The sequence below is a fragment of the Pinus tabuliformis genome, chromosome 9 (assembly GCF_031772625.1).
Source record: "Pinus tabuliformis cultivar Carrire ecotype Pingquan chromosome 9, CPIR1, whole genome shotgun sequence".
In the NCBI taxonomy this organism is placed as follows: domain Eukaryota; kingdom Viridiplantae; phylum Streptophyta; class Pinopsida; order Pinales; family Pinaceae; genus Pinus; species Pinus tabuliformis.
The window spans coordinates 1,011,605,951-1,011,619,124 of record NC_142307.1 but is presented as its reverse complement, the minus strand read 5'-3'; positions in this window follow the sequence as shown (position 1 = coordinate 1,011,619,124).

Genomic DNA, 13,174 nt, shown 5'->3' with positions numbered 1-13,174 from the left:
TATTATGAAGTTAGTGCTTTGATGCTTATTATGGATTGATTCCAATCGACATTTACCATCCATTTAACTTATATAGTTGCACTAATTATTAAATTACTTTAATAACAAACAAGATTCACAAAACTATTATTGAAAAAGAAATCAATGTTTGATTTATTCCAACATACCATAATAACTTCAAATTTTTATATTGTAATAAGTCGGTTCCAAATCTCTCCATACAAGGGTCTTTTTACCTTATTGTTTACTCAATATACAAAGTTGGAATGTAAGTGAGATCCTTTATGAGTGGACATTAAGAAAATTGTACAAGGAGTGAAAGGGTAATAAATTCAAGGGGCCAAAGGGCAAGAAATTCAAGCAATGAATTGATATGAATTGTGGTTTTTTATCTCTTCAATGGGATCTTGGTAACATACTCTTAAAAATGCATTCTATGTAATCTCTGTGTAGATGGATAAAGAAATCTCAATTTTGAATTAGTTTTCTTATGAATTATTTCCATTCATTAGTAATTATCTGTGAGTTTAGTTCATAATAATGTATAAAAAATGAATGGGTTTTATGGAGTTGACAATTCTCATTAGGTTCACACATATGCAGTATGTTGCATATAGTAGTGCATGTGCATTTATGAGCCATAGACCAACCATTTTCTTATTTTATATGGATCACATGAATCTCAAGGGATTTCTTGCTTGAGTGGTACAAATATTAAATGATAAACCATGTCACCCTACAAATAGTGCACTGATGCTTTGAATAGGGCTAGTGGGGTACTAAATAGCCATGTTATGGTGCGATTCTCTAAAAATGTAGGTTATATGCCAATTGGAGATGTTTCCAAAAATGACCTCAAATGATGTAGGGAAGAAAAATTAGGGTGATAATATTTCTTTTTGATGAGTGAGGTTAGGAACAACATGCTTCATAGAAATAAATTATGTGTTATTTTACTCATGTTGTAATATAAAAACTAGATAATGATAAGGGCAATCAAAGAGGGAGGAACACTATAAAAGAATCATTAACCCCCCAAACATAAAACAAACATGAGTGAGATGATATATGCATATAATCTCTATACCACCAAGGTGTTCATACTCATGATTGAGATACAAAAAATGAATATTACATCATGTAAAATCACATGTCAAGGAGTAATGACACTTAGGGGAAAATAGCCATGGTGGAAGCTTCATATGAAGGATGGATCTAGAAGTATGTAAAGAGATGATTGGGTGAAAGTTGACAAAGGAAGTTTAGAATAAACCTTGAAATACAACTAGATATATCTTGTGGTCTGGCAATGGAATTATAAAATTATAGCCAAAATTGGTAGAATCATGTAGTGAGCTCCCTGAAGGGTAGTGCCCACAAGAGGATTCACAATGACATTGAAAAGATTCACTGCATGTGAAATGGTCTTCCATTGGGATTGGAACACTAGGAGCATCAATGTGTAGGAAATTCAATGTTGCAAGTTGCCATTGAGCATATGAGAAACAATCAAGTTATAGAGTCGTGATTACTCTACTTAGTTGAATTGAGGTTGTCCACCGATGATGTTTGCTTGAATAGGGTGCAAGTATGAAATCATTTAAACCAACCTCTTTGAAGAATGAGCTAATGTTGATAGGGGAAGGTTTCTTGGAAACAAGGAACAAGAGATTGCCCTAGAAACTAGTGCATGGTGCACCATATCAAAAAACATTTTCAATTGATTAACACTTTCATATAGGGAGATGAGTTGACCAATGAATTGGGGACTCAAGAATTCCTTTGAATGAAGCGTTAATGAATGTTAACCAATGTAGTGATTGTAAACTACACTAACATAGCTTACCTATTATCACAATAAGAACTAAGATGTTAGTAATGTAGAGGGTGTATTGGGGGCCATGTAGATGTAGAGAAACTTATGACATCAGAAAACTCATTGATTAGGGTGAAAAATCTAATTGATACTAGGTTTACAGCTCAAGAATCATTGTGATAAGTGATCACAAAGTATAAATGAGTGGGATGCAATAGAACAATGAGGTCTAATATAGACATATATAGGGGTGACTCATTGTAAGTGCTTTGAAAGAAGGAAACTGACATTGTTGTTGGGACAAGATAACGCTAGAAGGTGGAACAAGCCAAACATTCTTGATTTCCCATTGTTTGATATTTTGATGTTTTTGTGTTTTTTTTAAAGAATAAAGGAATGGGAAATCTAGCCTTAACCCATATATTTGAGTAAAGTACCAATCTAGAACATAGTTCACTTCCAAAAAAACATAGTTATTGACTTGATGAAAATTGTAACTTCAAGATGAGAACTCTTACCTTAAAACCCTAAAATCAAATTAACCCTCAAATAAAAAATGGGTACTTATTGAGTCTCTCTCTCTCTCTCACGCATGTAATCCTCCCCACCTAGGTTAAATTCCCACAAGTGACATGTTGAATTCATATGGAGTATACTGTTGTAATGGATTTGAGACTTTTTATTGTACAGCCTTGAGCCTTGAAGAATATATTTGCCTTGCTCATGGGCTAGAGGGTGAGGTGCTTGGTTTAATGGAAAATACATATTTTCCATGTAACTAATCATATTGTAATATACATAGTGCCTTACAATCTAACTAAGGATATGGAGTATCTAGACCCGACCTCTAAGGTTACTTTATGGAGATGGGGTTAGAAAAATTCCTCTCCCTTCTCTTAAAACTCATCTTTGATACCACCATATTATTCCGCTCATCAATAGCTTTCCAATGATACAAATTTCATTCAAATATGAGCTTTGGACACAAACTTATTCTTATTTGAAATTTTACCCTCCAAGTGCCTCATCGACATCTGAACCATTTCCATGTGGTATTCCTTCCCCCTCGTGACCCCCTGATACAACATCGTGCCACATAAACTCACCATGTTAGCATGCCATGTCGGCCTACCATCACATCATGCAACATTAGAACATTATTGGGTTTTTTTAATATTAGGAGGAAAACTCAATAGTTGGTATCCCAAACTCTTGATACCTAAACATTTGATATGTGATAACTCGATATGGTGGGGGGGGGGGTTGGGGGGGAGCCATTTACCAAGACTTAGCCAATGTTTCCACACCCAAACACTCGATACCCTAACAATTGATAGGCTGGTAACATTAAGTCTCGATACTTGGTTAACAAATTGTCAACTGATAGAGACTTAGATTTCTGTCTATAAACATTTCTATCCATCGTTTCATCAGGCCACCAAGATACATAACACTACTCCCTTATGAATTCAATCGATATCCAATAGTCCAACAGTTAATTGCCTGATATTCAATAGTTTGATATCCTAATATATCGATAACAAATATTCTCACATGCATCAATTGATTGCGTGAAAACTAATAAAATGAGATGGGAATTTCTCCAAAAATCAACAAATGTTATTAGGATTTGCTAGTATCAAGAGTTTGTGTTGGGGGTTGTTTGATGTGTCACTTAAGGCCTAATATCTCAATATTTTGATAGCTTTACATCCCATCTTTCTAGACTTAAGATCCTTTTGTCTAAGCTCTTGGTAATTACCCTCTATTGGACTGTATGAATAGGGGCCAGGGCCAAAGCCTCAAATCCACGAATTCCCAAGACTTCTGCTAACGACCCAAAAAATTCAAATGGTCATCCTTAAAATTCTAAAACTTTCACTTAGCTCCCAAATTAATTTTAGAGGACTAAAACTAACTCTAATAGAGCAAAAACCTTCCAAAACACTTCTAAAGGCTCAAATAACCTTGAAAACCTATGAATTAACTTTAAAGGAATACTCATACTTGACTACTTTGAAAAAAGATAAGGAGGTTTCCCATTCCCAACTCTACAACCTCACCCAACTGAATAAATTTCTCTCACTACTTTGGGACTGCAACACCGCACTATCAACTTTAAACCCTCGTAAATAGAGGGGCCAAAACTCTGGCTTACCTCCAAAGGAAACAAAGTCTCCCAACATTGAAGAATTCTAAAGTCTTGTAATTTCCAATAGGGATACAACCAAAGTTGTTCCATCTCACAACAACATTCCACCATGATTCAACAACATTCCACCATGATTCAAGGGCTTTCCAATAGTGTTTTGTGAAGATTCGTTTCTCTGAGTCCTATCTTTCTAATCAAGGTTTCGACTATGAATAACACATTTATCATAGGTTTCATAATTTAAGGGTCAATTCTACGTATGAAATTCTGTAATAACTAGATTGGAGATGACCATTCAGATCTTTATAAGGTCCATAGAAGCCTACTTTAAGCCCTTCAACAAACTTCCACCATTCAAGAGTTTTTCAATGAACTCTTTACTACTTTCCATCCAATGTTCTATAAAGACATTTTCTATGAACCCTACCTTTCTAATCAAGGATTTGACTATGAAAAACACTTATTTATCATAGGTATCATATTTTAAGGGTTAGTTTTGCATATAACATTTTGTAACAAATTAGTTTATAGCTAGAATCCAAACAAAATTACTCATTGTTTCAACTCATCATTACAATATTCTTAGTTATACAACACAACAATAATCATGAAACATAGAACATCAATTTCATTTCATTAACAGAGAAATAAATACAGTTATCTGTTTCACTAATGACAGTTTGACCAATTCAATTTTCATAGTCTAGTCTAAGTTTCAATAGTCATTTTTGTGATCGAGTTATTAACACCATTCTAGAAGGAAATTGGGCATGTGCATTTTGTTTATAAAACCTCCAATATGGATTTGTGTTGGTCAAAGCTCAACTAGCTCACAAGCAAAATCTTTAGCATTTGATTAAAGGAAATAGGCAACATTTTCGACTATTCAATTTCAGACGTGTCTTCTGAGCAAATGAAAATGAATTTTGAAAAACTAAAACATGGGTTTTTTTTAGAACAAGACCATTTAGGCTCTTGGGGGGTGGTTCCATCCAACTCCAAAGAATCTAAGATATTTTCCTAGTTCTTTGAACCCTATTTTTTAGATTGCGTGAATGAATGGTCTGCTAATGTGTTATTCAACGCTTAATAAAGAAAAAGATTGGCACAAGCTGTTCTGTAGCAAATTTATGGCAAGGACATAATTGTAATTAGAAATGAGCTCATGTTTGATCCAAAGATCCATCAAAATATATTGATTTTACTCTCAAATTGATTTACTAAGATCTCATGACCATAATTTAAGTAATGAAACTCTTAGTTATTGTTGTTTCAAAGCTCCATAAAATATTGTAATCTATTTTAAAGGGAGAGAAGAGATGTTTTGTAATTTTGAATTGTACGCACAGTTTATAGTTTAATATCAGATACTGTCTTTTGTTTCCATTGAGCTTTGACGAGTATATTGTGTCACTTATAGAAAGTTTCTCTGCATTTTCTTAATCTCGTGCACTAGTAGAAAGAACCCCCTATAACATACGAGACTCTAGTATAATCCTTTTACTTTATTCTATCCTTACTCTATTTTTCATAAGTTTAATGCTTTGTTTTCTTTATAGATAGTGATTTCGTTTTCTCACTATTTTGTTTCCTTTTACAGGTTTGTCAAGCACTTGAGTTAAAATTAAAAACACCAAAAACATTTGTCAATTATTTTCACATTCAAATATTTACTCTTGTATTTATTTTTGTCTTAGGTTGATAGATATATTAGATTTTCTTGCACAACATTCATAGGCATATCATAGCATTAATTTATGGATGAATTCTAAGCCTGAAGCACATGCCTTGTGAAGATTTCTGATCAAGCTTTCTTAATTCATAGTTTCAATTAGTTAAGATAGGTTTCCCTTGCCTTCATAAATAGTTGTGATAGTTATATTGCTTGGATAGATAGTTGAATTGGTTTTTTAGATAATTATCATTTCGTTTCACAGAATGTAAAACTATCTTTACCTTTCTTAGATAAGAATTTGAATGTTTTCTTACAATAAAGTTACTATATTATTAGTATAGGTTGACAATTTCATTAAATTAGTTTTGTTGCTTTAATTAGAAGTTATATTAAGAGTTTATTTCTTTCAGTAGATTGTAATATAGATAGTTGACTTTACTTTATGCCTTGTTAACAATAGTCAATTTCTTGCTTTCACTAGGAATGAGTGTGCATGCTCAGTCTATATTTTGATCTCATTTTATTGCATTCTTAGACTCTCAGATTTAATTGCTATACTCACTTATTAAAAGATTTGAACACTTTATTTTAGAATTTGAAAGTTGATATCTAAGAACACATAGTGTAGTGTACTTCATAAGTTTACGACTGTGGATTGACATTTTAATGAAATAAAGTTAACTTACAATTAAATTACCCAAATGATGGGTCCCATCAATAGGTATATTTTGAAGTTCATTGTGTTATCCTCCAGCCCTTAAAACTCTCCTTTTCTCACATTAATTCACATGTGTAGCCATACTATGCTTAGTAGGAAGACTAAAGGGTGTTTCTCATATTCTATGGCCTAATGTGATTAATTTGCAAGAAAATAAGCATTTTTGGAGGCATTTACTATGCAAAGGCTCGATGGAGACAACCAAGATAAAATATAGGGGACTTGTCCACCTCATTAACTCTCTAACTCGGCTAGAGATCAAAGAATACTCACTCATAGCTTGAATTCACTAGCATACGAGGGACTCTAAGTACATGTGAAGATCAAGGAGGACCAAATCCACAAAACTCAAAGTCTTGGAGGGAATCACTCCTCTTTTCAAGTGAGCTTCGATCATCTACCTTTTTGTATAAATAAACTATCCAAGAGGTTCATTAGGATTCAAATTTTTGTTGCAGTTAGAAGTAGCTGTTGTGAGCCTAGTGCTTGACATTGTCATTCTTATTTTTCATGATGTATGTGACTATCATTTTTTTTAATGAGAAGGTTACTATTGATCCGCATCTGAGTTAGTTTTGGAGGGTGGTTTGGGCCCAACCCATACGCTTTAGTGCTCCTCTTGTATTTATTTCTTGTTTTTGTTTCAAAGTATTGCAATTCTTTCCTTGTTTCAGTAGATGTTATATCATAAAAAACTTGTAAATGCAGGCTTTTCTATCACCTCTCTTGTGGGAAGAGTGATTGGAAAGATCCACAATAACAACTAAAAAATATTTTTTTATGGTTTCTTCGAAAGTATTAGGTGTTAGATTGAAATTTCTCTACATGTCTAAGCTCTGCAACTTAGGAGTTAGTAGCATTGGTTTTGCAATTGGAGTTGTGTTTTAGGTTAGGATAGAATTCAATAAAATTCAACTCATCTTTTCCATGATTATTTACTTTACTATAGTAACAATCATTTGATGCATGTACCTGGCTAGTTGTAGGAATTGTGCTGGTTTGCAGGGGTGGGAACACCTCCCCACATCCACCTTGACCTTTCCATCTTCCTCTTAGGCACCTCACCTTGCTTCCAAACTTTGTCTCTGAATTCTCTGTTAAGGTAGATGAAGGACACCATAAGCATCAACTCTAGTGCAAGATAGGCCTCTGAGGGGTACTAGGCTTGGCTAAGGGGTCCCCACACACTTCATTGACCTCATTTTACTTTCATCCACCTTAATTTTCCCTAAAGACACCATTTTTTTCCTCAAAAATCTCTTGAACCCTCCTCTTATAGAAAAACAGGCCCCCCTTTAGCAATATAAGACCTCTTGTAGCACCTCCTATCGCAGACCTATAACACTATTTTATTCAACAAATTTTTCTCCATACTTTGACTCTGGAATAGTTAAGTTGAATAATGCTCCCCACATTATGATTTGATGATTAGGGTAGACTCTAGGACCACTCCAACCTCACCTTTTCATCAATGCAATCATCAGATAGTAATCAGAGTTAGAATTAGTATTTTTCCACATAGGTATGTTAAAGATTAGATTCATCATTTTCAATCAGTGTGAGTAGATAAATGATGCCTGCAAGTAGGTTATTGATTTAAATTAAGCATGTAAGTAAAGCAGCATGATTTACTTTTGAAAATATATTAGCCTTTTTCCTTTCATGCAATTTCAAATAGAATTTACATTTGATGAATGGCATTTTCACCTTTGTAGTTAGAATCATGTTCATTTATGATTTCACAAGAATTTTTCACTATCATTAGTTGGAGGATTGGTCTTTGAACACCTTAATATGATTTCATGAGTGAGGGTGACATGAGTAGAACCTAACCTACTATACATATAAAAATTTCACCTTTAAGTTTGTACAAACCCCAGGTTGATAATTTAATTTGAGAAGCCCTTGGGAGTTGCAACATCCTTGGTGCAATACCAGGTATCATCATTTTTTGGCGCCGTTTCCGAGGAGGCATCTAAGTAGGTGTTGTTTCTGCTTAATAGTTTTTTTTTTTTTTTGCATTAGTCTTATTACTTTCAAAAAAAGTGAATAAAGAAAAAAGAAACTTGTTATTTCATGCTTCATAGGAGAAGGGATAACTAGGGGAAATTCTTTCCGAAAACCCCCACCCCCACAAGCAGTTAACCTTCATTCTTCTTCGATGACTCTGAACTTCCCTCTCTGACTATAGGGGAGTTAGAAGACGCTCTAGGTGAGAAACCTGAAATTTTTGAAGAACCTATAGGAGAATAAGAACCTATCTCACCTACCCAAACCATGGCTAAAAACAGGAACAATGATATTTTCCCTATAAAAGAAACTAATGGAGAGGCCAAAATGAAGAATATAAGCCCTGTTTCCCTTCCACATTTTCGTTGCATAACCTCTGAGGACCCTGACACCTTCATGTTTGAGTTTGTTTTTTTTGTAGGACCTATGACTATGCTTCTAATGAGAAGAAGTTGAATTTATTTCCTTCTACCCTCAAAGATGCAGCCTTGCACTGGTTTATGAGTTTACCTGAAGGAAACATCACTACTTGGGCCCAAATGCAACAAGCCTTCAATGAAAAATATCAAGATTACTGTAGGTCTAAATAAACAAAGGAGGAAATCTTTAGGATGACCCTTGGACCTGATGAATATTTAGAGGACTATGAGGAAAGGTTTAAACTAAATTAGAGGAGGGCCAACTATACCCTTGATCCTGAGTCACTCAAGATAGTTCTTCTTCGAGGGATCAAGGAAGATGTAATGGAAACCATCAACATGCTATATGGAGGAGATATCTACCAATCACCTTATGGTTACATCAAAACTATATTCAAGAATCACTCTAGGGCCACTTGGAAGTGTTAGGATTCCAAGAAACTCTCCTAGGTTGTAGCTCGGAGATGCCTGGTAACATATAAATTCAACTTATTGTTGCAAATGGATGAATAGAAGGAATGATGCTTGTTCAAGCCAGATAACCACTTATACTTTGTTTCACTCTAGACATGCGTGAACACCCCCAGACTACAAGGCTTTAGACCACCAACTACTCATAGTTTAGGGATTAGGTGAATATGGAGAATACTGACCACACCAGCAGATGCACAAGACCATGTGATGGATGGCTGTAACCAGTAAAGAAGTCCGCAGATCTAATCTCCTAATGCACAGACAAGATGATAGCTCTCTGGCACTAGATGAAGAGAAACCTAAATAAATTATGCAATGACACATGCAAGTCTCTAACACAGAGATAGGATGACAACTACTCTAATGCTAAATATTAAGAGTTCAAGCATACAGCATATCAAGCACAACTTGGAAGAGAAGAGAAATGGAAAGTGAGCAATTAACAGCAAAAGAAGCTTGTATTAGCTGAAAATGAAGATGAGACGCTGCAAGTGTCAAAATAGTTACAGTCTACAAAAGTTGAACCTTACATCAAAACATCAACCATCAACCCTGATTACATCTTGTTTTGGGGTATATATAGAGTTTCATTGCAAAGGCACTTGGCCATTTAGGTATGGAGAGGTCATAATTGACCACCAACTGTATTTAACTACCTGATGGAGTCTCTGAGTGTGTTTGCTTGCTTTAGTGGATGAATCTGATCTTTTTAGGTGCTTCGTTATTCTTTCAGGCAGCTAGAGTGTTCGTATCAATGAAATTCCATAACTGTTAAATGTAGTTACATGCTCATGCTCTGTCCTTTTTCTCTTCAGCCATACTGTCTGTTAAATGTGGTGGTTGAGGAGCAACTGCAACTGTTACTGGTGAGCCGGTCACCTTCGTCCTTCGGGCACATAGAACAGTCAAGGAACGTGGACTGCATGGCGAGTGGACGAGTTGGATGAAGGAGAAAGATCGACCATCAGATAAGGAGAATAGAAAACGGAGATGGCTTGGTGGATGATATAGGAAGAAGTGAGAGTGGGATGAACGTGGGCTGTTGGATCATAGGTGGACAGATCCAACAGTGATCGGGCGGCGAAGGCATGCAGCGGTTATCGGGCGGGGACTGAGGGTTAAGCAGTAAGTGGTATCAATCGCACCACATTTGTGCGTTAGGTGGTAAAAGGGTGAGGGTGCGCGATCCCATTCAACGCATGACATGTAGTAGTGGAGGAGAGAGGAAAACCGCTCTCCATCACGTGCTAACATCCCATCGCTTTGTGGGTGCAAAATTTGTGAAGGCTGTTCGATCTTGGTAGAGCTGATCAGATGGTGGAGAAACAATCAGGCAAGTTGCTTTATCAGGCGCGACGGGAGGCGTTTGATTGGCAGGTAGAAATCGACGGCTATGATTAAAGGCGATGATTTCATAAGTGCGCAAAGTCATACGAGTGTGGTTTTATTGGGTTTTGGTTTTATCACTCGGGGCTGGCAACTAAAGGGGTTTTGTTGGGTTTTAGAAGAAAAACAAAGGAAACAGAGATGAAGGGAAAATGAGTGGGGCAAAGGAAACAAGCGAGAGTTACCATTATGAGTTGTCTTCAAGCATGACTGAGCGGACCGTGCTTATTTCTGACCTTCAAAAATCAGAGTTATGTAGCAGAGCTAACATTGGCTCCTTCTGGGGATGAGATCCTCCCTGTGAGGTCTCAAGAACTGCAGATCATTTCCTTTCTTGTGAAAACCAGATTAGCAAAATTTCCTAGTGTTCCATTGGGCATGGAGTCTAATTAAGTCTACAATAAAATTGATAAAAACAACATATTTACAACATTAAAGCCTAAAGACTTTAAACAACATAAATCTTCAAAAATCGCCCATTAACTAGGCCATGAAAGATTGTCTTTCCTTCCACACTTTGCAACATGAAAGTATTGTTCCCTTGGATTTGAGTGATGACAAAAGGTCCAGTCCACAGAGCATCAAACTTCCCACAGTTGCCTTTCTTCTCTTTCAGTGCATCCCACTTAAGAACCAAGTCTCCAACATGAAAACTGTCTATTTTTTCCCTCTTATTGAAGGCTTCCTTGATTCTTCTCTGATGTGCTGCAGACTTTTCAACCAGCTGTTCTCTAATTTGATGTACTTCGACCAGGTCAATGATTCTTTTTGCCATATCAACTTCCTCATTCTGCTCTTCTTGCAAGAACTTTACCACAGGGAGGGTTAACTGGATTGGGAATACAACCTCAGTGCCATATACCAGCTTGAATGGAGAATTCCCTATGGATTTCTTGGTGGTCACTCTGTCAGCCCACAGTGCATACTTGAGCTTAGAATCCCAATTCTTTTTGTTGTCTTCCAACAGCTTTTCAATTATCCTTATAAGGCTCTTGTTGGAGGATTCTGCTAGACCATTGCCTTGAGGGTAGTATGAGGTGGAATGAACTAGCTTAATGCCCATGTAGTCACACATGTCCACCAACTCTTTTTCCTTGAAGGCTGTTGCATTGTCTGTGACTAATTTATGTGGACAACTAAACCTAGTGAAGATATTCTCTGTCAAGAACCTCATGACCACATGATGATCAACTTTCCTAGTAGGGATGGCTTCAATCCACTTAGTGAATTAATCAGTGGCTATTAAGATCCATCTGTGCTGGCCACTAGAATGTGGATTGATTTCTCCTATGAAATCCAAACCCCACTATTGAAAAGGGCCACTAGCATGAATTAGCTTTAAGGGCAGGGATTTCAACTACTGTTTTCCTTCAAACCTCTGGCACCTGTCACAAGATTTAACATATGAAAAGATGTCAGGAAACAAGGTGGGCCAATAATACCCAGCTCTTAGGACCTTGTGGGCCGTGATTTTCCAGTAGTGATGTCCTCCACAAATGTTGGAATGAAACCGATGCATGACCTCTATGGATTGTTCTTTGTCCAGACACCTTAGAAGGATTCCAGATGGGTCCCTCCAATACAAAAAGTTTTCATGAATGCAATACTTGGCTGCTCTAATCTTAATGGTTCTGGCTTGGCTTGAACTTAGGACTGGAGGCACTTCTAGCTTCAACAAAAATTGAATTATTGTAGAAAACCATTCACAAGAAGCTTGATTTTCTGCAACTGATTAGCTCTGCCCTGGTGTAGCTGTTTCTCCTATCTGTCCATATTTTGAAATTGTGCTTATGAGATTTATGTCCAGCATCGTGCAATTTTCTTCAGCCATCAGTTTGGCAAGGCCCTGACCTCTGACCAACTTGGTGGGCTTCAGCTCTATGTTGAATTCAATCAGCTTTGCAATCCATTTAGCCCTTCTTCCATCAACATCTGGCTATGTTAGGACATATTTAACTAAAGCAAAGGGTACGTATGCAATTACCTTGGAGTGCAGAATGTATATTATGAAATCTTTTAAGGATCTGATAAGAGCATAGGCCTATTTTTCTATAATGTCATACCTTAGCTCAACATCCCTTGAGGTCTTGTTGAAGAATGCCACTGGATGTTCTGAACCTTCATCATCTTTCTGTAATAGAACTGTTGCAAGGGTGTCATATGAGGCAAATGAAAATATATGGAACTCCTTGCTATAGTTTGGGTTAATCAAAGTAGGAGCTTCCATAATGGCTCTCTTGATGGATTCAAAAGATCTTCTTGCTTCCTCAGTCCATTTGATTTCTGAACCCTTTTTCAACATGGAGGTGATGTGTTTTACAAGCTCTGCAATATTTGGAATAAACCTCCTTACAAAATTTATCTTGCCTAGAAAGGACTGGATATCCTTCTTTGATCTCGGGAAAAACAAGGTCTATATTGCTCTCACTCTTTTTGGGTGAATTTTGACACTTGCAGTAGATATGATGTTCCTAACAGCTTGCCCTCGTCTAAAGCAAACTATGAATTTTTAGGATTGACTGAT